Below are 27,006 nucleotides of genomic sequence, written 5' to 3'. Positions count from 1 at the left end.
TGGTTGCTCTGCCTGAGGATATGAGGTTATTCTTGCCCTGTTGCCAATATCGGCATCCTCTTGCTGTATGATCGCACATGATCAATGGTGTGCTTTGGTGCACGTTTGCATACTGTACAAACCACAACCTATTAAAAAGATCTTTTCTGTTTAGAATAGTAAAATTAATGCATTGTAGTTCATTGCCTGAATGATGTTTATTAGCATTCTCATTTGTATTCCCAGCAAACAGGGAACGTTCTCAGAACTGTGGTTAAGGTTCTGGCAAGGTTCTTGAACGTTTGTTCAAAATTATCTGGTCTTTAAATATGTTGTCAAAACCGTAGCACAGAAACATTATTTATACATTGTTTATCAACGTTTTTTTTTCTGAAAAATTCAGTTGGATGTTCATCTAACATTTTTTTAATATTACTACTTGTTTCAGAATGTTAAAGCTACATTCCGTAACTTTTTTTGGGTTAAAAATTCTTATGTTGGTCATACTTCCAAAAAGTAGAATCTGTGATTCCGAATGCCAGTATCCACACCGGCGCGGTGACTGACAGCCGCACATTCTCCTCAAAACATTGGATTCATCCGCGCTGTGCCGTGCCGAGGCACAACCTACGTAAAGTTGATAAATCCACGAATAACTGCAATTGCAGATTTTGAACAGAGATGGCGACAAAGAGGAAAAACTAAGGACTGCAGCTTTAAGAGAACATTTAAAAGTAACCTTCCCATAATGTTTACAAAACAATAAAATGGAATGTACCCTTAATGTAAAGGGAAAAAAACTAGACGTTTTGAATGTTGAGAGAACATTCAAAAATGTAATTTTTATAACTTAATGGGAATGTTAAAATGTTTTTAGAAACATAATTTTGTTTATTGGGTTCTTAGTATTTTCGACTCGAGTTGGCTATGATTATTTTCATCTTTAATCAACATTATCTTTGACATCATTAACATTCAGTTTAGTTGCGAATGAAGTGCGGAGAATGCTAGAAGTGATTCTGGTTTGAATCTTTATATGGTTGAGCAGATTATATTATTTCCAGATATCAACGTCAAGGTCATGAGAGCTGTATTGTAGGCTACAACCCTCGAACTCTCCGCCATCTGGTTCTGGCGTGAGATGTCATCGCTCTATCTTTTTCTCTCATATCTCATGTCTGGAATCATGTATGTGCCGGCTACATTCGGTATCAGTAACATAGAGGTTAGAGAAACAAATCATGACAAAGATGAAAAATGATACATAAACTTCTGCCCTGAGACCATTTATCATTTAATAACATATTAGTGTGTGACCTTGGCCAGGCAGATACAGCAATTGGACCGAAACATATTTCACGTGGATTTAATATAGCTTCGAAGACTTAGCCTTGCATCAGCAGTAAAAAATAATTCACCTGTCACATCTGGCCTGTTCAGTGATTTTCTTTGTGTGATATGATTTTTGAGGCTTTGTCCTTTTTTAATCATTCTGTCTTCTTACACTCTCACACATCTGCATCAATAATTTAGCTTTTTAAACAGCCAAATTCAGATTCACAGTAAGATAAGGCAAAACACTTGAGATTTGGCACAAGATTGCACCAGATTGCAAACATGAGTTGAACACAAGTAACATGAGTCATGTAACTTAAGAATGTTTATTATAGGCAAGATAAAAAATAATGAGAGGAAATAATTAAAAACAGTCTTGTGTCAAGCACTCAAAAGATTATATTCTGAACTAAAGATAAGATTTAGAAATATTATAATATTTTCATATATTAATTCACAATTTTTTGTATATAATTGTATTATACTGTATATTGTATCATTTTATCATTTTAATTGAATAAATATATTATAATTTTTAAATATCCTTCTTCCCGTAGTGCCCATAGATAGACTGCTGAAATGAAATGGTCAGTTTATGCATTTAATCGCTTTACGCAGACTGACATCCCTAATCTAAAACATTCATAGATTTAAGATATACAAACGTTAACTAAACATCAGATAACTTCACACAAACACTGTGAATCTATCGCTCTGACAAAGCCTTGTAATTCATCATCACAGAAAATCTGTCATGATTTTGCTGTTTACATTTCTTCGTCGTTCCATGAATTTCTTTGGAATGCTTTCGCTGTGTTTTTTGGAACGAGTCCAGTGTTGCACAAAACTCTGGAATCTCTAAAACGTCCTGTGCAGTTAACAGTCGGGTTCCATTACACAATCACGGGAACTCATCAAGCCGTCCCTGAGTGGGCAGCAAGCATGCGAGATGGTTAGAAATACACCCCTCTGCTCCCGGGCTGACATTTTTAGAAGCGTTTTACCAAACTCATCTGAACATTTATAGAGAGGTGAAATGAAAACCGTTGTCTCCAGGGCAACACAACGAAAGCTAAACGGTTACAGGAACCCATTGTGTATTTTCAGACATAGTAGATTACGGCAAGAAAACAGTTTGGCCTGTCATTCAGCAGGCTGTTAAAGATAAATAAATGACTCCAGCTTTTGGTATGATTTTTTTCCTAGAGGTTTTTAATGTCCCTGACAATCACGCAGGCTCTGTTTATTGCTCTGAGATCATGTCAGGTGTGGGTTGCTGGCGGGTCAGTGGCCGCTGTGTGTTCAGCACTCAGGGTGAGGTGAGATCTCTAATCTTTTCACAGTTAGACCGCCGTGACCACCTCATCACAGCTGTCTTACCAAACAAGGCCTTCAACTGTGGCACACCGACCACTGAGAAACGAGAGATGGGAGATTTTGTATTACTCCAATTTACAAAGACAGCCTGATTGTAGCGTCATGGACGTAAAAGAGTGTTGACGATAATAAAAAGAATGAATCTTTTAAAAACCTAGTTTAAAGGTGCTCTAAGCGATGTTGGGTGACGTCACTTCTTGTTGACGTTCGAAGTATTGTCAAACAAAACGGAGGCTAGCTCGACCCTCCCTCCTCCTCATCCCATCCCCTCCCCTCCCCCTCCCTTCCATGCTTCCTGAAACAGTCATGAATTCGGGAATTCGCGCGTTCCTTCTCCTTTTCCCTCTTCTTTGCTATTTGTTCATCGGAATGTCGTCTCTTTGGTCGTGTGTTGGCCATATCAAAATTCAAGAGAATATAATTCTTACGTTAGTCGTTGTCGTTGTCTAGGACATCTCTCCTCTAGCTAACTTCCCTCTTCATGCTTCTCTCTCCTCCACTCACACCCCCCTTCATGTGCACGCGCACTAACCCCCCAACCCCCACCCCCAAATCATTATTGTCGGTTATTGGCTGGAACACTGTTTGTTATGTTTCGTGGTGCAGGTTGGCCCAGTTTGTTTTTGTTGCCGTTTGTGGAGCCTGGGCTGTCTACAGAGACCGTTTTTTTTTTACAGTGTGTTCAGGGGACAGGCAGCTAGCGGATAGTGAGGAGATGTTTGCTGTATGTGACAAAAAATGTTTCAGCCTAAAAAACGTGTGACATCGCTTAGAGCACCTTTAAAACACGGGGCAAATACAAGTTCCTAAAAATTAACTTTTTGTGGTGTCATACAGTTTTAGCTGTGCTAACATATATTCCTTGTGGTGTTATCACTACTTTCAAAAAGTTTTAATGAGCTATATCAATATCACACAAGTAGGAGTGTGATATGGCTCTATATCAGCACGGCTGTGAATAGGCCATAGGCAAATTCACGAAGGACTGGGCGAGATAAAGCTGTTCTCAATGGGTACATGAGCACTGAACGGCCGCTGACGACCTGGAGCTCACATCTCTGAAAACGTCTAAACAAATGTTCAAATAGGAGCTATGTTTATATATAAATAGCATTTGAGGTTTAAACAACTATTCTCGCATAAAAAACTCTTAAAACGACATTCTGTGACACAATAACTGGTATATATATAATTAATCCTGCTTTGTCATAATAAATCATCTAATATTTTAAGAGACTTATTATCCTTGACGCATAGTCACGATGGTTTGCAGGAGTCTTCTCTATGATATCATTTACTGTTTTATGTTTCCCCCATGCATGTTTATGCACGTTCATTGGACCACATGACTTTAATTTGTGGCAAACAAAAGTTTTTTCAGATTTTATTAAGAAGTGAAGCAGTTCTGGTATGCCAAACTTCTTTATAATGTTTTCTTTCAAGAATTTAATTCTTTTAATAATAGTTTTAATGCCTTTTTCTTTCCTATTTCTTCTTTTTCTTCATTATGATATCGCTGTAACCCTATTCATTATGATATCACTATTACCCTGATATTTTTCAACTTTACATTACTTATAGAAGAGGTGTATTCAAGTTGTTGTATGTATGAATTGTATTTATGATGTATTTTTGAATAAATTAATAAATAAGACTAAATTAATTAATAAATAGCACAATGTCATTAACCAAGCTACCAAACTCTAGTTGCACAATAGATTTTCAGACTGGTCTAAACCAGCTCTGTTTTTTATCAGCACTGGACATCTACCAAGTTCAAATGACCTGTAATTGCATTTGCATTCACAAACGTTGAGTCAAGACTCCATGGAGAGTATGTTTATTGAGACGCAAGTAATAATGGCTGTTGATCCGATTTGTACATGTGCTTGTGATTATAGCAAAAACAGTAAAGAAAGAGGTTCGGATTTGGGTTGTTGACAAAAGTCACCTAGGGCTCAGCTTATTGTTGCGCTTGGCACTTGTTGCATGGATTTCTGCTCATAAACAAATAAGGCTTTGGAGCTTTTAGACAGCTATATGATTGAGAATGTGTAGGCTATTAGGTTGTTTGGTTTCCAGCCAGCACAATGATCTATATGGTGCTTTACGATATGGAATTATGGAGTGAAATCTTGTTACTGCAAGTACAAAAGCAATGCTACTGTAAAGCCACTGTGTACTTGAAGCAATGGGCCGAAACTGAAGTATCCCATCCCATTAAAACCTAGATATCTCTAATAATGGATATCAACATGGAATAAACTGCTCGTCTATTCGCCGGCTGCTATCGGGACCTGCAATCAAATCACAAGGAAATGGAGACATGATGGTTGGCTTGTGACTGCAAGTAATTCGATTGTGCTTGATCACATGCAATGCAGCCCTAGAGCTAAGATATATGTCATTACCCAGAGATATCACATTGCACCTCATTTTGCGGCGTAATGGTGACCTCACTGTTCTTATCTCGCCCAATCACCTATATATATATACACCTGGCAACCAGCGTTAGCCTGGAGCGGAAGATAGGAACATTATTTTTGCATCACGACTAAGAATGATGACTGTTTCAGAGTTAGCACTGCACTGATTCAGAGTGATCTTTGGTTGCTTCTCTAGCAGGAGTGAAAGCTAAAAAATGTTGCTCTTCAAAGTTCTTTGTCTCTGATAAACTGCCTTGTTTCGTGTTCCCAACACGGTTTTGTGGCCCGGGTTTGAAGCAAATGCTCCATTTCAGAGAGGCAGTGTGGGATGAAAGCCAGGAAGAACAAAACTGAGCTTCTCTTTTGTTTATTTATTTGTTGTCAGTTCCACATCGCTCTCTTGCGAGAGCTTTACTTCAGATCAAATATGGAGAGGCGAACAAAGCGTGATGTTTCCCTCAAAGTTTCTTTGGCCTAATTTGATACCTTTTTTTAAAGATCACAATAAGGAGAATCGTACTGGGTAATAATTGTGAACCATTGGGGCTTAGCCAACTCAATTACCCCAATTGCGACGGCATCTAATCAAATTGACTTTGTGTGGAAGGGCCTGAATTGTCACAATGCTGTCTAATTACTTTAAATGAACTTCTATTATGATACATACACCACACACCTAGATTTGTTTTTTCGATGTATAAACATAATTAGTTTTTAAGTCATCGTGAGGAAATGCTCAGTTCATTGAAAGGGACTTTTTCAGGTGTGTTTATTATCCGTCTGATAACGTCAGTCTATTAGTCAGGGATGTACCTGCCCAAGGCATCTTCAGCTTAACTAATGAAGTCACCAACTGCTGAATGAACACTGTTGTTTGCACTGAGCGACTCATCTATTGTTGTCTGGAGTCCTCACAATAACTTGCAAGAGTGTGATCACAGATAGAGGTATGAGGAAAAGAAGAAGGGACAAGAAGAGAGGATTGTTATTATTACCCTACCTGTCTTGAAAATCTTGAATGCAATTTTTTACATTTTTAAAATCTTTAAATCTTTTAAATTCACACTAGGAATGATAACTGGCACTAACTCGAAACTAGCACTTTACACTGTCTGAATCGTTTCCTATCCCATATAATGCATTCAACATATTGAAAATAGTAAATGTGTGAACAAGTGACCAATTTGCAGCTTCAGCGTCCATTTGGGGGCGGAACGCTGTAGATTCTAGAGCATTTGATTGGACAGAAAATCTAATGAGAAGCTGAAGTGCAGTGTGATGTCATCAAAATCATTGATCCATATTGGCAGAAGTGAGAGACTAAGTTTTGAAAGCTTATATATTCTAAATACAAATTTTGTCATTGTTTTGATTGCTCACTAGCTACAGTAAGACTAACATTCATACTAAAAGCCAAAAAACTTCCATTTTGATTTCATGGGGACTTTAAATATTTAGTATAAAATTTACATAAAATCTTATTTGATTTAGCCTTAAAATCACGACAGTGTGTGCATATATATTGCCATTTATAATTTATTGGTATTTTTATTTATAATTTCACGTTTCTATATTAAGAATAAAAACTTAAATTTTAAACTGCCTTTGCAGTGAAAAGATGACTTTATTTTAATGCCTATGCTCGCTCTTTCGATCTCCAAATTAAATTATCTTACTTTGCCACTTGCACGTCTAATACGAGGACTAATCCACTCAACCAAGTATCGCTGATGTATTTTCTGACCCCAAATGATTAACAACAAATTAATTCCGCTCCAGTCTGCAGCTCTATTCTGCGTCAGGTTTTGGCATTGACTTGCGTTTCAATAGCTGTGGGTGACAGACTTACAACAGCGCTGAGATAGCAAACGCGTGATCTTTCTCTCTCATACCAAACGCCGCGAGCTACATCCCGGGGATTGCAGGAAATATTAAATTTCTCCCGGACAATAAGAGTTTCTTGTGGCGGAGTGCAAAGGCTGGACTCAAATTGGAGGCAGCGGCGCGCGCGCACCAAACAAACGAACGTGCCTTTTTGTCCACGCGCTCAGAAGCGTACATTCTACTGGCGCAGCACTGAATAAGTATTGTAGCGGTAGGTGATTGATAAGGCAAGTGTTTGCAGCCCAGACAGACACGTTCTCGTAAGGCACAGCTGGTTGCGCTTTCGTGGACTGTTTTTTTTTTTTTTGCCATCATTTGTTAAACAGAAGTCAGTTTATCCCTGCTTATTCCAAGCGACTTCTTTGCTTCTGGAAGGCTGTCCGAAGGGGAATACAGCGGCTGCGGGACCAAGTCGGGAATGCCATTTGTTCACGAGCAGCATAGACGAGCTTTGTCGCGCGGTGTTTTTTACCCGGGGACAGGTGTCGTTGTGTACGTTAGTTGTTGGGGGTTTGGACACAGTTGTCTTAAGGATGTCAGATCAGGGATCAGATCTGCACAGAGACAGGTGCGATAGAGAGGAGTAGATTTCACGCGGACCCCTCCTCTCATCTTCTCCTCTCAGTCATTCTGGATTATAGTCCCGAGGAGGCGAGTCATTCACAGAGAACCGGGCTCACCGTTTCCCGCTGCTGTTATCGGTAAGTATGCTGGTTTACCAAATGGTACGCTTCTGTTCTGGATTGTAGGACTAGTTGTTACGGATTCCCCCTCTCCATCTCAGTGTGACGATGGGTTTGGTTCTGCACGCGCCCCTGAATTGTGCTGTTTCTACTCAAGTATATAAGTCTTATAATATTTTTAATTGTAGATGTGTTGTCAAATGAGGGATTCCGCTAATATAATTAAAGAAATGTACTTTTTATTTAGACATGATTTAGAGAGTTGTTGGTCATGACTTGATTTTGCCCATGACATTCTGGTTGTGTTGAAGGCTAGCTGTTCGGATGGTGGAACAACAAAATTAAATAATTAACACTGTTCATTTCTTGAAAATATTTACGCATTGACCGCAATTTCACTATACTTGCAGCCTTTTCGTCATTATTACATTTAGTTTGAAGTTATGGCATTATTTTAATCAAATGCAGCTCTTACAAAAGTGTCTTCATTTTATTTCTCTCGTTTGCCTCTATTTATTATTTTATTACTAGCTTTTTGCTCTCATGTCTCCTGCGTTTGTACACTCTTTTACAATTTAGTGCCTTTCTCAAACCTGAGACTTCTTTCTCCAAACTATTTACAGCTACATTTACCAACTTGACACAGCAATTAATCTCAAATTCACTTAAATCTCCAAAACAAATGAATTCATTCTGCCATAACCTAGTTAACATTTACACCCATCAAAACACTTTGAGCAAGAATTTGTTAAGAAACCAGAAGTCCTTAGTATTACAAGAACGACATGTTCTTTAATTGTTATAGCGTATGTATTACAGTACAAGGGGAAAATGTGAAAATGTTATGCTTCAGCATGCCTTACATTTGGCATATGGTAATTCCACCATACAATGCAGCTCTGATACTGTAAAACAAAAACATGTGTCTGTACATATCCGTGCAAAACATCCACCTTTAAACAAACAGATTGACACCAATGTAACAACAATGCTAATCAACATTCTTCTCTGTTGATACACCTAGAAAAATCTCTTGGCATGCCTGATCCATCTCAGTCAGACATGTTTACATGATATTTCAAAGATGGGCTCTTTTGAATTGATTATAATGAAACTGGCATGGCAAAATTGTTGTCAGCTAGGGCATTAATTATGGTAGTTGTTTTTCTTATATTGTTTTTTTTTTTGGATATTTAAAGTTCGTCAGTATGGAATTTCTGTACAAATACATTGCGGATTGATGTACATTGCTGACATGAACATGCATGATTTAAAAGTTATGATACATCAAGTTTTGCAAATAGTTTTGCAAATAGTTGTCTGTGAGTGAGAAAAGAATTTGTGAGTTTTGAAAGATGCTGACCAGTAGTTAATCTATATGCACTTGTATGACTGTCTGGAGACTTTTGAAAAGTCAACTAGCCTATAGGTATTGAGAAATGCACTTTTGACCAAAACCAATTGTGTACATAAAACTGTGAACAGTAGCAGTTAAATGGAAAGCACGTAAATCTAGGTGTCATTGTTCTTTTCTCATTCACCCTGTTTCTTGACATTTAGTGCTGCACTATTAAAAATAAATTACAACAATTACAACCAGAAGCTCTTTACAGGCAGATTTCAAAACCAATTTAATTTCCACAAAGAGCTTTTTATAGTTTTTTAGGAAACCTATATGTTCCAGTGCGTTAATAACCCAGACCCTAGTACAGTGATCTGAAGAACACATCAAGAGCTCTTTTAGTTTTTTAGTCCCCCACATATAGTTCATACATCTCAATACATTTCTTGATAGATACTTTGAATATAAAGGAATGCAAAGAACCATTGAAGACTCTCTATGAGTAGAGAGGGTATGTGTAGTTGGTGGGTGTTTACATGTTTGTTTTACCGTGCCGTATCACCCAGGTGTTTGAACGTACACCCATTCAGCAGCTGTTCATATTCCACCACACTAAGTGGGTTGCATTGTTTCAGAATAGTATTTTTCTTTCTGCTTTCTCAACGTGAGGGTGAACTTTCATGAATGGCTGGCTCTTCAGCACAGTCCCTCTGCTGCCTTGGTGTGAGACACTTTTTTTTTTTTTTTTGTCGTAGTGCCCCTGTTTCAAATTCAAATAGCCATTGCGCTCTTTTGTTATCCTTCAAGGTTTGTGGACTGGAAAAAGAGAAAGAAGAGAGTGAAGTCCCTAAGGTTGAGAGCATTTTAAAAGAACCCAGGAGAGAGAGCAGATGAGAAAGGAGGTGAAAAGAGGATTTGCCAGTGGAGACGATGTTCTTTAGTTAAAGAAAAGTAAGATGTGGATAGGATTGCAGCCTACTTTCTTCAACAACTCAAGCTTACTGAACAAGAATTGTTCTTTGACGCAAAACCAAAATTGTCTCACTGTCTACATGATTAAAGGTCTCAAGCTCAAAAGCAGTCATTAGGACTGTTCATTTTTTAAATTGTGAATTGGGTTATTATCATCCATCTTCTTTGTTTGGTTTCAGTCCAGCTTAAGCGTTCACATTTTTTCATTTCGACAGTCCCTAAGGCCCATGATTCATGACTGAGGGTGGCATTTGTATGAGCGTTCCACTGACCTCTTCAAACGCACATACAAAACCACTCATTACACACTGAATTATCAATAGCACCACAGCACACAATGTGTAAAGTGCACAAGAAGTGCACGACTCAGAATAGATCGGTTTCAGTTTTTTTTTTATTCTATTTGTTGCACTGCACTGGTTGTTTTCATGAACAAAAATGAAGTTTTTACTCTGTAGTTGGGTCAATGATGTATATAAGAGTGTATATGATCTTTGAAAAATATAGTTTAAACGCAGGCCATATAATATGCTCTTTGTATTCATTGCTTTCAAAATACTTTTATACTATTTTCAAGAAAAGTTTCAATTTAATGATGCTTAATGTCATGAGGTGTAATCCGCATATACATTTTTTTTGAATGTTCTCCTTACAGTACATTAGTGTACACAAAAAATATATATATTTTTTTTACAATGACAATAAATAATCAGATATTTTAAGAGACCTCTTTACCTTGCCAGATATTTTATGAAAATTTCATGTTAAATGTTTTCTTTTTTCTTTATGCAAGTTGGTTGGACCACATTACTTTTTTTTTTCTTTTTTTTCTAGGAAGTAATTATTGAATACTTGGAATTTTTTTATTGCTTTTTTTAAAAGAGGTGTATTCAAGTCGCTATGTAGAATAGCATTTCTAATGTATTTTTGAATTAATTTATAGGACAAAAAGTTAGTCACATCATTGAGAACAGAAACATAACTGGGTCATTCTCAACAATGTCAATTCCGCTGTTTTTTGTACTTCTTTAATGCACTTTGCATCTTAACAGACTGTTCAGCAGAGCCGTTCTAATCCCCAACAAACACAGAGCTGTTTTATTATCAGCCTTACTTAAAGTGGAGATGTGCAACTTTCCCAACATGCACCGAGCCTGAGCAAACTTCCTGCTGATTTTACTGGGATGTAGTTCGGAGGATATTCTGAAATGTGGAGGAGGGAAATGGAGAGTGTTCCAAGTTTTCTTGAATAGGTGCCCTGTTCAAGTGCGCCCTTTTCCCCCCAACAGCCGCACTTCACCCCTCAGTGCAAGTGTTGAGGCCAGTGTGCCGAGGGAACAGGTGCTGCGGGCACAGGGGGCACACGCGCGGACACACACACATGCACGCTTACAGTTGCCCTTGGGGTTTTGCGTCACCTGCGGCTGCTTAACACCCCCATCCCCCCACCCCTCCACCCCCATGGACCCTTTTCGAGGGGATCCATGACCGGAGGGGCGCCATTCACTGGCACTCCCCAATACAGGGCCCCCTAACTCCCTCCCTGTCATTTCTGTACATTTTATTGGTCTTTTACTGTCATCCGGTTTCCTTCCCTTTTCTTTTTTTTCTTTTGTCAGCCTTCGATTTCTCCATATCTCAAACCGTCCCTCCCTTTTTGGCACAGCGCTCGCTCTTTCTTTCTCTCCCTACATCTCTCTGTCTCTCCCTCACTCTTGTCTTGATGTCAGACCCTTCCAGACAGAGTGCTTTCTCTCAGTGTGCTGTCAGGCTAAAGGACACTGCCCACTGGGACTCTGAAAGGAACAAATTGACCGGAACAATGTTCTCACTTAGCATGTTGAGCTTGCTGAAAGAGAAGGTGAGAAGCACGCTGGGGCCCGCAAGTTGAGATGCCCACCCGGTCTTTCACCGGCCTGGTCCCGCAATTCCCTGTTTTCCCATCATGCATTTATGTCTGTTGAAGGTTAGTATAGGAGTTGGAGTGAGGGAGCAGTAAACGCATTAACCAGTGACCTCAAAAACCTCATTTCCCATGATCCTCCTGCCCCTGGAGGGTTAACCCCTCTCCTGACCTGCCATAAGGTGGTGCTGGAGGTCACGGCTCCACCCATTAAAATGTAATAGAGCTTCTCTTCCATTCCCTCTCAGTGAAGACCCTTTCTCCTTGAAGTTTAATTCCACATCCATCTATCTTTCATCTTTTTCTTTTCAACTGATCTGCCACATATTTCACGTCGAGCAGAATAAGTGAATTCAGAATTTACCCCTGGAAAAGCCCATAATTAGAGGAGTGTGGGCATCGTTCCTTGGTCCAATGCTTAACAGGGTTATTTCCCTTTCATTTCTTTTCATTTTCTATTGTTTCTTTTCTTTCCTGCTCTCCATTCTTTCCATTCTCTCCTCTCTTTATCCTTTGTTTTTTGATTTCCTTTTTCACACCCTTCCATCCCTTTTCCCTTTCTTTTTCTCCCTATTTCCTTTCCTTTCCTTTTGCTTTCTGGCCTTTTTTACTTTCTTTTACTTCTACTTTCCTTTCCTTTTCTCTTTTCTCTTTTCCTTTGCTTTCTTTTACTTCATTTTCCTTTTCCTTCTACCTCATTTCCTTTCCTTTTCCCTTTCCTTTTCTTTTGCTTTCTATGTTTCGTTTGACTTTTTCTATCAATTAGTTTGATACTTCCGTTTCCTTACACTTTCTTAACTCTTCTTTTGCTTTCCATCTAATCCTTTTTACTTTTCCATTAGTTCCATCATATCTTTCTATCATTTCGATTTCCTTCTTTTTTTTATGTAATTTCTTTTCTTTTGCTTTCTTGCTTTTGCCTTCCCCTTACCTTTTTGTTCCACCCTTCCCTTTCATCCAAGCTGATAAAGTCTTTACAGTCACTGCATGAGCTACATAAATGCCACCTCAATGCGTAAACAGCAGGCAGGATATCAGAGAAAGAAAGAGTTTTGTGCGCGGAGGGCTGTGTATGACTCTTTCAGAACACAGAGAGGGCTGTGAAAGGAGATGCTGAATGCAATTCCAGGCCTTCGGCTGAGAGAACGAGGTGATGAGAAAAGATGGTGGGCGAGATTGTTAGGCTGCATGGGCGTGAATAAACAGAACGTGTGTGTGTGTCTCTGTCTCTGTGTGTGTGTGAGAGAGAGAGATCGAAAGAGACAGACAGCGGATGTGTGAGAGTAAGGAAGAGAGAAATAGAAAAAACTAGACTGAATGTGTGCGAATGTTTCACTGCGCCTTTGCTCGTTCTCTGAGGCCCAGTCACATCTTTCTCACGCAGTGGCAGCAGGAAGATTTGTTAATGATGGGAGATGCTAACAATGAGGACCTGGTAAAACTATGCCAGTCACAGTAGAAAGACGAGATGCTACTCTCAGCCACATACTCGCATAGGACCTGTTCACAACTGATATTAACATCCATCTCAGGTGATCCGATCACAAGTGGTCAAATGAGACATCACTGTTTACACCTGGTTTTTATTTGCATCTCAAATGTGTCTCCTTTAAACCACTTGTGATCAGATTTCAAGGGAGGGTCTCTAATTTTGTGACTTTTGTCATGTCTATTGCTGCATGCTGATAAAAACTATTGCTTTTGAATGCAAATATATTAGTCTGAATTTCAGATAATGCTTTTGTTGCTGCATGTTGATGTGAAGCAAACTGGAGAAGTTCTGTGAATCCAAATGATCAGGGACTCCGTAACGGGGGGAAGATTAGGAGATTTTAAAATAATATATTATTTATTTGTATTTATTTAATGGTACATTTTTATGATGTAATTAATCATACATCCCCCTGCAGTTCTCCAACTAACCCAAGTTGTTGTCCAATGATTGACTGACTGTCAAATTGACAGGTGAATTGAAGGTTTGTTTGACAAAACCTTCAATATTGTCGATATGGCCTTGTGTTTTTGACTATTCACCGAATGATAATACCAGGTGTCACATTAAACAGTTTTACACACACTACATCTGTTTTTTTTTCTCTTTATCTCACCTCAGGCTGCATCTGTCTATCACCTTTGCTTTCACCTACACACATACTGTACACACTCCCCAACACAAAAATTCTCACATTGTTGCTTGCTGTTTTTGGCTGGTGCTGCTCTGCAGCTGGTGTGAGAACACAGTCTCTCAGGTAGACAGGAAGCGTGTGTGGTGTTTATGAGGAGGATGAAGCCATCGATGACTCACTGAGCCTCAGAGGACACATTCCTGCTTTTTGGTGGTTTAAAACACCTGAGGATGTGCGTTTTACAGCCTTTCTTTGTCCCCTCAGAGGTGCTTTTTACCTAGAACACAATTCTGTCTTTCCTCTCTAGGAACGGGGTTGTTTGCACAGTGCAGCGCCACTGTTAAATGTTTAACCATCTCTTTGTTTATGGACTTTCCTTTTCCTCTAATTCTCTCGTTTCTGTCTCTGTCCGAGCGGCTCGTTCTCAGCCTCAAGGTAATTAACATTAACAGCGAACTGCATTCTGTGACCCGCAGGATGCAATCATGCATAAGCGAGGGAGAGAGACTGAACAAAGTAGCCCTGAAATGAATGTGGGGCTCAAGATGGGAAAGAGGGAGAGGGCAAAGGACAGAGGGCAGAAGAAGAGATGCCAGGCAGTGAGGTAATCCTGAGAGCGGATGAGAAAAATGAGGAAGAGATGGGGCTCTGGAGAGGGAATGTGGGTGTTTAATGGATGGGCAGGATGCTGGCGGCTTAAAAACATTTAAATCAAGAACTCAGAGGAACCAATTAATGTATAGAAAACCTGAGTTCCTGCACAAATCAGCTCACAGTCAACTCCGGTGACTACCTCTCTCCCTCTCTCTCTCTTTGGGTAAATCTCATGAAAACATGTCCCAGTCATATTTTACCCCAAAATAACAGTAAGAAAACAAGAAAAAAAAAATTCCTAAGGAAAATTAGGCATATTTTTATGCCATCACACTTTGACATTATTTTCATTACATTTAAGCACATTTTCCCTCTAAATTCTCCTTAATCGCAATTATTATTCTCATTAGATTATTATTGTATTACTGTAGTTTATATACTGTATGTATATACCCTTCAAATAATATATAATTTATTTCACATTACAATAATGACTTTTATTTGATTTATTTATTTTTGTATTATGGTATATACCTGTAATGCAATGTCTTTTGTAGATTAATCCCTTTCTCTCTCTCTCTCTCTCTCTCTCTCTCTCTCTCTCTCTCTCTCTCTCTCTCTCTGACTGTCTCTACAGCTTTATTGACACAACTACTGTCATACAGTACAATGTAGAGATATTCATGACTGTAACTACATGCATAATAATGAACCAGCAAATCATAGATTCATAGTGATTGGAGCTTATGGAGGATGAAAGAGACCTCTTAATATTGAATCAGAGATGAAAAGATATCACTCTTGTGCTGAGAATGTTTTGAGAGAGAGAGAGAGAGAGTGTGTGTGTGTGTGTGTGTGGTGGAGGCCATCTGGAGGCAACAGGTCTAGTGTCAGCGGGCAGTTGCTGTAACACAGTCTGGTGCTCCCTTGGGATGATGTCAGACACACACACACACACACACACACACACACACACACACACACACACACACACACACACACACACACACACACACACACCATACGAATCAATCTGGCGTTCAGCTGAAAAGCCCAGACAAAAAGCCAAAAATCTTTGATGTTAAGCATCCTCGCTTATTAAGAGCACTTCTCTGTGTGGGGAAAACACAGCAATTTTGGACTTGCGCACGTAAACAGAAGAGAGGGAAAATGGAAAGAGAGAGCTCTTATCCGTTTGATTAGGGATTACAATTCTTGGTTTCACATGACAATTTGCTAATGTATTTCGAATCAATTGCAGCACATTCACAGTGATGGATTTTGCTCTAGTGAAGAGGAATTATGCTAATCAGATGCTGTAGCCCTCTGTATTTGTGCACGTTTGTGTGTGTGTGTGTGGTGGCATATTTGTATTTGTATGTAAATGTTTTTAACCCCGGTGTGCTCATGAGGACCTGAATGGATTTGTGTTGGAATCGTTTAGTGAGACAGGAGCCTGACTGCTCACCCTGCTGTCAGGCTTCTGCGTTTCCTCTCCTCTCAAATCCCCCATGTGAATATTCATACCCCCTTTCAAGCCTTTTAATAACTTGTTTTTGTGGTCAGCAAGCATCAGAGGCTGCTGGCATTTCTGTCAGACCGAATAGAGAAAGAGAAAGAGAAAGAGAAAAAGAGACAGATTTTCTGAGTTGAGCTGTGAAGCTTAGCTCAGCCGTTAGCATAGCTTACTCCTGCCTCAGCATTCTAAATCCTGGAAATGTGTCTATTGTTTTGTCCTTTTTCCTTTACAGAGCACAAGGTCACACTGCAAAACAAACTTTTTCTTCATGTTTTTGTGTGTGTGTGTGTGTGTTATCCAGTAAAAAAATTAAACATTCTTAAAGAGAGAGTTAAAAGAGACAGAAAATATGTTTCTGTCTTTTTTTTATTATAAATTTTTCATGTCGTTCCAAACCTGCATAACTAACATTATATAAATAACTTAACTAACGTCTGCTGAACACAAAATATATGTTGTAGAACAGGGTTTCTCAAATTTTGATCAGGGTTGGAGCTAAACTGTGCAGGACAGTGGCCCTCCAGGACCGAGTTTGAGAAACCCTGTTGCAGAATGTTGGTAACCAAACAGTTTTGTTACCATTGACTTCCAAAGGATGTATAAAGACACTGATGATTTTCCAATGAGGTAAGAAGATGCATTTTTTCTGAAAGCAAGTCTTAATTTGGCATGCAGTTTTCTATTCATGTGCCTAATATTTATATATTACTACAAAACATAAAACTTGAACTCAATGATTTGGATTTTACAAGATTATCATCAAGTAACTTAAATTTAATTATATTTAATCAGTGAATCAGTCAGTGATTTGAGAACCCAATTTGTCCAATTTGTGAAAATCATTCTTTTGAGTTGGTTTAAAACAACTGTTCAACTGTTTCAGTTTACAAATCAAACTGAGTTCAACTCATTGGAGGTGAATAATAGTTTCAAGTTAAATGGATTGTTATGTTTATAGCCTGACACAATAAATACAACATCATAAATGTTTGGAATGACAAGAGGGTGAGTAAATGATGACAGAATTGTAATTTTTGGCTGAACTTTCCCTTTAAAAAGCGTTTTGTTTGCGTGATCTATAAATACTTGTTGCTCATATTTCAGTCTGTTATCTTAAAGAGCAGAATTAGTCCCTCCGCCCCCTTCTCAGCACACACAGACCTTTGGCATAAGAGAGCCTTGTATCCCGGGCAAGCAGCCTGGCGATCATGTGACACCCTCTTCCTCTTTGTGCCGCAGGGACATCACACACACACACACACACCAACACACACACACAATCACAGAATGCTTGTTTATGCTTTGCTCGCAGCCTAACCTTTAAACAATTATCTACTTGCTCAGTATAAATAGCATAGCAAGTCACCCCTGCTTTATTTCAGCCTACCCAGCGCCGCCGCCGCCGCCACTGTCGTCAAGGAAACTTGATACCGTCAGTGTAAACTCTAGAAGTGATCAGGCAGAGACCATCGTCCCTGAGAACTCTCCGGTCTGTCCTCCTGCCCCCTGTCTGTCATGACCTCGGGATCTGCAAGGGGTTGCATGAAGCACAACACTGCGTGGCATCGGGTCGCCACATTAGTGGTGGTCGAAATGCGGCTCCTCTCTGCGCCGAGGGAGCCGCAACGGCTGGTGTGGAAATACTGAGCAAATTGGCTGGGATATTTAAACCTCTCCAGATCACGCTAGAAATATGTTGTGGTAAACAATCTCAAGTATTTTTTTAATGCTTGGTTTATTGATGAATCTCAGTATGAGGGAGTTTAATTGCATAGCCGCAGGCTCGACTGAACAACCTCTCCGACATGGGAGAGTGTTGGCTCTGCCAAATGTTAAAGATGGCACTCAGGCTTTTAAGGCCATTGCTTTTCTTTCTTTACGCAGGCGATTTCACCTGCCTTGTTTCTAATGACTGTCGTCAGTACCATAAGTGATGACAACAGAGTTCCTTTGAAGGAGCGCAGCAGAAGAGCAGCCTGGTGTTCAAGCTAGTTATGGACGAACAGCTTGGGGCTCCTTGGGTCAGATTTCTCCTCTCTTTTATGAGATAAGACTAACCGCACTCTCGTTCTTTCTCTCATGTCCCCTCTTAGCGTTTCACACGGGTCCACTGAAGGTAAACAGTCTCTGCGCTGCAATGTTTAGCTATATAAACAGACTGTAAGCTAAACCTAACAAATGCTTGAAAGTCAGATTTGTCAGCGGACGTCAAACATGCGACACACAGGCATAATAAACCCTTGCTACTAAACTCAAAAAGCACACATACATTAGATGAAAGAGTAATTACCATGTGGCGTCAATGAAAAACATCAGAATTCCCAACTGTGAAAATTAATTGAGCCTAAAATTGCTATGAAAGTGAGAGAATGGCTGAGTGGCTTGAGAGAGTGCTGGTATGGTATCCATTTTATTTTATTCCGATTCACAAGCTTTCAGTTGGATTCAAATCATTTGGGTATACACTACCGTTCAATGGTAGTACTTGCATTTTTTTTAATGTTGTATTTGTTATGTTTTTGAAAGAAGTTACATGATTCTTCATGTGATCCTGCATGTTTTCAGAATATTTTGATGAATAGAAAGTTCAAAAGATCAGTATTTATTTGAAACCTTTTGAACACTGAATAAATGTCTTGACTTTGACCTTTGATTAATTGAATGGAACCTTGCTGAATAAAAGTTCTTACTGACCCCAACCTTTTCAATGGTATTGGATGTCCTTAAAAAAGTAATTGTGTGCACATCCCACCTTCTGGCAGGTGCAGGACAAAAGGAACTAACAAAGTGAAAAAAATGTGATGTCCGCAACACTGCTCTTTGCTCCCATATTTAATAAAAATTGCAATGTTTCGACCCTGCTGGGTCTTCTTCAGGCAAATGGTGGACACATTTGATGAAGGGATATATATAGGTCTTTCAATCAACTGACCCACCCTGTGATATCAATTAGTTTATTTAGCTAATAGCCCCACACATTACTCAATTAAGAGAACACTAACATACACATTCTCCACAAACCCACACATTTCAAAAAAGGGGCCATTCAAATCTCAATATCCCCAAAAGAGTACATAACAACTATCCACAAAAAAAAACATACACACATATATATATACACATACACGTGTATATATATATATACACACACACACACACACACACACACACACACACACACACACACACACACACACACACACACACACACACACACACACACACACATATATATATAGACATACACACACACACACACACACATATATATATAGACATACACACACACACACACACACACACACACACACACACACACACATATATATATACATACATACACACATATATACACACACACACACACACACACACACACACACACACACACACACACACACACACAATGTACAATATACATATATAAAAAAAATATCCATACTAGTCAACCCCAAATAATTAGAGGACAATACTCCACATATTCATTAGACCCACTGAAATATAGTCAGCATATAAACAAACAATTTCTTACAAAAATATATGTCTTTTTTATGTTATTATAAGAATGGTTTTATATCAAATTCTTCATTAAGACCATGAGGAGACATTGTATTTAAAAAGTGAATGGCTGAATTGGATGTCCTTTACCATTTAAATTTTGCTTACATATGATGGAAATTCTCTGTCAGCTGTTGCTATACAAGGAACCTTCAGTATTACGTTATGATTGTATTAATATTAATTTAAAGGGGTCATATTATGCTTTTTCACTTTTTCAACTTTAATTAGTGTGTAATGTTAATGTTTGAGCATAAAAAAAATCTGCAAGGTTACAAAGCTCAAAGTCCACTCCAAAGGGAGATATTTTATTTAACAGAATCCACTTTCCAAGAACTACAACAAATGTCTCGTTTGGACTATAACAAGATTTTTCCGGGCTTTATGAAGTCATACTATTCCTCCATAATACTCAGAAAAGTGGACGAGGCCTGGCTGAGCTGTTGCTATGTCAGTTGTTTGACCTTCCTAAGGCTGATGAACTTGGTATGGGTCAAATTTATTTTAAAGACTGTTTCTGAACATTACAAGCCCGACATTTATCTCTGCGCTGCACATTTTACGATGAACAGCTTTCAGAACCACGATGCAGGCTACACACAAAAACTTCTCCTGAAATGGGGCAGTTTCCACTTTGTCGGGACAATCTGTTGTTTGTGGATGACAACTTGTAAAGTACAATATGTCTTATTATTTGTAGTTGCGTTTTCTATTAACAGTTCCATTTATACGTTTTATGTTGTTGCTACGCTCGCCTGCTAGCCAACATTAGTGTTGATATAGTGTTGTTTACTATAGTTTTTGTAAGCTTTTGCTTCTGTAAGGCTGTTCACCGCCCCTTAGGAAAATTAACCATGATTTTGTGTTCGATTTACTGCTTGTATAACCATAGTTTTCCGACAAATATTATGATTAAATTGTGGATAACATCGTACCTATAATGTACAAGAATAATTGTCTGTGCATGAAATCTGTTCTGGATGCTCCTCTTGTTTGTTAACATTGTCAGGGTCCGAATCGGGTTTGAAATTACTGCCATCCTTTATATTTACACTAGAGCAGAACTCGCGGTTATGGAGGGCCGAGACATTTCCCGAACACACGCTAAGCATGTCAATCACAACACACTGGGCCAGCTAACCAATCACAGGACATTTCGGAAGGAGGGACTATATCGAAACCGGGACAGACTGGGGAAAGAGGAGCTGTAATAATGTAAAAAATATTGTGTTTTTTGAACATTCAAGCATGAAAGCATATTCTAGTACACTCCAAAAACAAAATCAAGACTTCGTAAAAGGGCATAATAGAACCTCTTTAAAATAGCCAGGTCCAAATTGTTTTGTTTACTCAGTTAGTGAAGGACTCAGCAAACCGATTCAAATGATAACTCCTGTGTCTTTTAGAATGACACTATTAGTAAACACTGGAGATGTGTGAGAAGTGTGGCATTTATTATGTCTTTGTCATATACAGTATGGCGAAATAAAAACTGAAAGGAAAATCACTGTTTTGCTCTCACCTCCACTTTGCATTACTGCTTATCTTGGAGCTGAGGTTATTGAGAAAGAGCAAGAGATGAGAGAAGGGGAAAGTGTATGTTTGACTCTCTTTGGAGATGAGTGTTCTGCATCAGCAGCAGCTGCGGATGTTGTGGCACTGCCCCATTTGCCTGTCAGATTGAAACCGGCAGCCTCTGAAAAAGGGAACGGCTGAGCACGGCCTCAGCATCTCTGCAGGCATCTGCTGCTTGGAGCATTCATTAATATAATAACTTAGCTCTGTATTTCTCTTCAGCCTCTCTCTCTTTCTCACCCTTCTGTGAGAGTTCACCGCTGGTGGAGCCGTGTGAAGCTGATGAGAGTTCAGACCCAAACCTGGAGGAGTTTCACTCAGTATGTCACTTGTCTTTTATGTTTATACCCAAAGTCAACATCTGAGCTTTTTCGTTCTTTCATTCTTGATCTCTCCCTCTCTTTAGACTCATTCTTCTGTGCTACTTGTTTCATGTTGCAGAGATAATATAGTTTTTTTGTTGCTGTTTTTGCATTAAATGAGCTTCTGTCTTTCTCTTGCCTTTCCTATTTTGCTTTCTCCCTTTGTACCACAAGAACAAAGCGCCACTTACAAAGCTTAAACTCCTACGACCCTGTAGCTGTGTGTGTGCACAAACCGCGCTGGCCTCTGGAGTCACTGTGAGCCACATTTGCAGGCCGGTCTCACACTTTAACAGGTTAATTAGAGGATATGTGTTAATGATTCGTGGTTTTGATTAGACATGCCCCTCTGCGTTTGTACCCAGTAGGGCAGCATGGTTATGACAAATTATAATTGTGGATTATTTCTGTTGATATTATAATTGTGGTTATTAATTTTGATTAATAGAATGTGCTTTAAAAGAACTCCAATATAGTTAGTTTGACAGATATATCATCCAGGCAGATTAATCGAATGATATTTAGTCATTTATTGGATATTATCAGCATGAGTTTCAGTTCCAAAAATGTTCTAATCAGCTTTGTTCATCTATAGTATGTTATGTTATGTTATATAACAGCCAATGTTAACAGACTATTGCAACAAGAATTTCACTTGGGACTAATTGAAAAATTTAGATGTTAAAGGTCACTTGAAATTTTTGATTTGGGAGGGTTAGAAATTTTTTACAGTGTATTTATGTAAGGGTTTATTAATGTAATATTAATGTAATTAATATATTTTATTAATGTAATATATTATATTAATGTATATCCAGCTGGTTTTTATCGCACAATAAACCCCCGACAGAGTGATCAGGACCCCGACGCGAAGCACTTTAAACACAAAGCTACTGCGGAGAGAGTAGTTGCTAACAAGCGGCAAGTTCAAACTAGCTGGACATTTAAGGGATACGGTACAGCCATACCACTTATTACATGGTATTATTCACCAATTATGGGGATAAGAGATATTGATCTGAGAAGAAACTATTTTAAAATCGTACCTGTTTGTTATCTTATAATCCATTACAGTGTACATAACAATCTTATCAAAATGGCAGCAGCTGCGTTTGTATAAAACGAGAGTGAGTCCACGATACTGGAGGACATGAATAACTGTACACAAAATATTGATTTTACTGAGTTTAAATATTTTATTAGCTCACCAAACAAAAAACTTCCACAAAGAAAAACTGTTCCTCGGGCAATTCCACGCAAAACTGTCACATCCATAACGCCAACACAATGCCATGGTATTTAGTTGGCGTTATGGATGTGACAGTTTTGCGTGGAATTGCCCCCTAGCAAGCTTAAAGCGCCGACTTCAGGGATTGACCTGGATGAGCCCGTGTTATCTGTTTTTAACGGTTGTTATTAGGGAATAACTTACCACTGAATGACGCGATCGACCAATCAGAATCAAGTATTGCGCAGAGCCGTATAATAATATATTATATATTAAAAGTGTGTGGTGTCAATGACACAAGTATTAAACACTGTCATGATGACACTAATTTAACAGCAAAAAACGAAGAATTTTTTTTATTTAAATGAAAAACTTTCAAATGTGATGTGTAGATTATATTTCGCTGTAGATTATAAAATTTGTTACTGTAAATTAAATGTAATTATTTGTAAAGTATTTGGAAGTTTTTCACTTCCAAGAAGCAGTACATTTAACAGCATTTTACTGTAAAATTACATGAAATGTCCATTAGACGTATTGCAGTTTTTCACCATAAAGGAACTTATTATATACTGTATATAGTGTTAAACAATTAAGTGTTAAACTAGTTTTTACCATAGCATTTCTATGGTCTTTTAAAATTATTAGCATTTTTACAGCAATTTTGTGTACATTTTTATTTTCGACTACCAATTAAAAAATGTTTTAATGTAGGGCAACTGCATGCCATATTCTATAAGTAGGCTATGCATCAAAAACATGCTGAGTACTGTGTTCCTCAGTACATCAGTAAATCAAGAATTGAAAATTGAATGTGCCTAAATGGCCGACTTCACGTTGGCCCACTTAGCACAAGGAAAAACGAAACTGTTCACATTTTGAATAAATTATACACAGAAAGTGAGCAACGTGACAATATCAGAACAATCCCATTACAGTCGCTGAAGCGGTCACTGCAGGTTTATACAGTTTCACCTGGAGTTTAGAACAAAGTTTAGTCTACTGGCTAAAATTCTAGTTTACACCTCTGAATTGCCATTGCATTTGTATGCACAATGAACGTGATTTTTTTCTCGATTAATTGTGCAGTCCTAGTACTCACGGTGGAATGATGGATGCAGAACTTGCTTTGGTGTAATTCTGGGCACTGGAGCTCAGTGTTTATCCTGGCCTGGATGTCTGGCTCAGTAATGAAGCAGTAGGGTTCTCTCCTGTCGCTGCGAGAGTCTTATCAGCGGTACCTAGCTGCTTCTTGACAGCCCGTGTGGCTTATGAGATCCCTGCGGAGACCCCCTTGACCCACTTAGACAACTTGCAGTAAGTACGACTGAGTAGGGTGGTGATATCGTTTGAATCTAGAGTGCTTTTGCAGAATAAAGTGGACAGCAGTGATGGCGCCTGCAAGAAGAGAAGGATGTTTTATTAGTAGACCTAACCATGCTTAGAGTTGAAATATTGCTGTGATTACTGGGAGGGGTCTTGTATCTCAGACTGGCTGTGTAGACATGTGAATGGAGATGTGAGTCTGTTGTGTATTCAGGTCTGTTCCCCTGCTATACTTTCCTGATTAATTCTTTCCAAGCCAAATCCTGAGAGAGTCACCTATCTCCTTAATCACACACTTTCGTTTTTCCTCTCTCTCTTAAATGGTGCAAGTTTATAAAAACTGCCTTTTTGCCTTTTGCCATCTTGGCTGAGCAAAACTGAAGTGTCACCAATAATTACAGTTTGCCAAAGTAAAATTAAGCATATTCTATGCATGTGTGGGAATTCTTGATGGTTCTAGCTATGAAATGTGTCAGAATATATTTGATAATGCAAAACAAACACAATACCATTTAAAAGTTTGGGGTGGGTCAGATTGTTTTAAATAAAAAAGCTCAAATTAAAATAACGGTTTGTATTTTAATATATTTTAAAATATAATTTATTCCTGTGATGGCAAACTGAATTTTCAGCATCATTACGCCAGTCTTCAGTGTCACGTGATCCTTCAGAAATCATTCTTATATGCTGATTTGATGTTCAAGAATTTTTTGCTTTAGTCGTTATCATTTTTGAAAACATTTTGCTGCTTAAAATTTTTGTGGAAACCGGAACGGAACTAAAAATTCAGGATTCTTTGATGAATAGAAAGTTCAAAAGAACAGTTCTTTTTTTATCAGTGTATCAAAGTCTTTACTCTCACTTTTAAATAATTTAATGCATCCTTGCTGACTAAAAGTATTAATTTCTCTCCAAAAAAAAAAAAATCTTACTGACCCCAAACTTTTCAATGATAGTGTATGCTACAGTACTTAAAATGTAACGAAATAAGCAAGGATCCCCGATCAATTATCAGTCTAAAAGAAAAAAAAAATCTAAATCTTTTATAGGTTGCTGTTAACTGCTGTCACACCTGTGCAACAGTTGGAAGTTGGTTTGTTATTGAAGAACGGACAAAATGCATTGTCTAAGCATTTGCACAATTGTGTAGACTAGAGTATGTTTCTTCTTTCTTTATGTTTGTCAGGCTTCGCAGAAAAAAGATCTTGTTTCTTGATGAGGACCCAGCTCTCCAGGGATCCCTCGGGCTCCAGCTGAGCTGACCTGAAGCCATTTCTCTGCATAGCATTACCATGCTCATTAATGATAGTGATTAGGACCATGAACAGCGGCTAAATCTTGACACTAGCAATCAGAGACTGGAACAGGACTGTAATTTCCTTAGTCACGCTCTATCTGATACTAGCCGTGTTCGATAACCGTGTCTGATATTAGGCATGTCTGGTAACCAGGCCCACACAGAATCTGCATGAAAAGCTATAGATTTTCACAGAATTGAACCAGCCTTCTTGCAAAAAAGGCTACACATCCACTGCTCCTTTTGTGCTCATTTATTGAATCATTTGGCTAATTTGATTATGTTTTCAGTGACCAATAAGAGTTCAGTTCAGTATTCTCAGCATCCATTCTGCAGAATTTCCCTCCAAAATTGGCTGTAAAAAGTCAACAGATATACCTTCTGCGTCTGCTGTTAACTTGATAACTATATTATTGCCGTTGTCTTAAACTAGGTCATGAAAACACTTCCAGCACATCTACGTGCTAAAGTGTTTAAATATGTTTAAGAAATGAGATCTGGTGCCACTAAAAATGGAGATTGATCCCAACAATTAAGCGGCATTTGCTAGTGGAGTCATGCTGATGTACTGCACTTCGGAAAATGTTAATAATGGCTATCTTGTATTATACATCCAAAAGCAGCAGGTGTAGCGGCCTTAATATCAGATGACGGTGAGGACACGAAGACTCCCGACAAACGGTTTGAATAATAACCCACCTGCTTTCTCTCTGCTCAATATGCGACTTTAAAGAGGCTTGGAGATGTAGCGAATGCAAAAACATAAACATGCCGTTTTAGGTAAACAGTTTTATGATAATTACTGCACGGAGCAGCAGCCGTGCTCAAAAATGCAGATATGAAAAGTGATCATTAGAACGCAGGAGGAAAAGAGACATATGCCATGCGCTGGCTGCAGGAAATTGGGTTGTGTATTTCATTTCAACCAGAACACACACAAATAGCCACGTTATTTCAAGAAGCATCGTCCTTTTTTTGTGTGTGCCTATAATAGCATAAGGAAAATCGCTCTGGGCCCAATTGGGCCAATCACGTGTTTTTAAAAGAGTATTTTGACAGTAATGACACTGCTTTATATAGAGGACAACATTATCCGCTGGCCATTACTGAACCGACTTAATATAGCCAGATTGTCCTGCTGAAACAGCCCAGGATGACATTATGCTGTCAGTACATGATACAGTTCTGTAACTGTATGGCAGCCTGATTTTAGGCGCTCTTAGGAGGCAGGGCACATGGGGCTGATGACCAGGTTAACAGCGGTCTAGCTTCTAGAAAAGTCCCAGAGTAGCTCTGCATCTAACCAGTGACCTGATTACCGCCAATTAAGTACATTGCATCAGCGCAGCCATCCGGGGTGCCCAGAGAGGACCCCGGGTAGGATGTCTAAAAGTGCTGCGTGTGCTGATTTAGAAAGACACTGGTTGGAGAACTCTGGAGCTGTCTTCTGTGGATGGAGGACAAGGCCAGGAGGCCATTTAAGTCCCTTGATGTGTGTGTGTGTCCTCTTCGTCAAGGTT

The 27,006-nt window shown here is 38.8% G+C and overlaps 1 protein-coding gene across 3 annotated transcripts in view; it reads left to right on the top strand.

Annotated features, from left to right (window-relative positions):
* The first annotated feature begins 6,874 nt into the window (after nucleotides 1-6,874).
* Nucleotides 6,875-27,006, top strand: part of sema6bb (sema domain, transmembrane domain (TM), and cytoplasmic domain, (semaphorin) 6Bb) — a 120,678-nt gene continuing 100,546 nt past the window's right edge. The window contains exons 1-2 of one of the 3 annotated variants that reach the window (XM_082188477.1): nucleotides 6,875-7,702; nucleotides 21,496-21,593. The gene's annotated coding sequence lies outside the window, so the exon portion shown is untranslated. The remainder of the gene's footprint in view (nucleotides 7,703-21,495; nucleotides 21,594-27,006) is intronic. The other 2 variants (XM_082188476.1, XM_082188475.1) reach the window with 2 other exon arrangements.

This window comes from Leuciscus leuciscus, assembly GCF_965113295.1.
Source record: "Leuciscus leuciscus genome assembly, chromosome: 13".
Lineage (NCBI taxonomy): Eukaryota > Metazoa > Chordata > Actinopteri > Cypriniformes > Leuciscidae > Leuciscus > Leuciscus leuciscus.
Note: the sequence above shows the minus strand (reverse complement) of the source record. Positions and strands in the feature narration are given on the sequence as shown.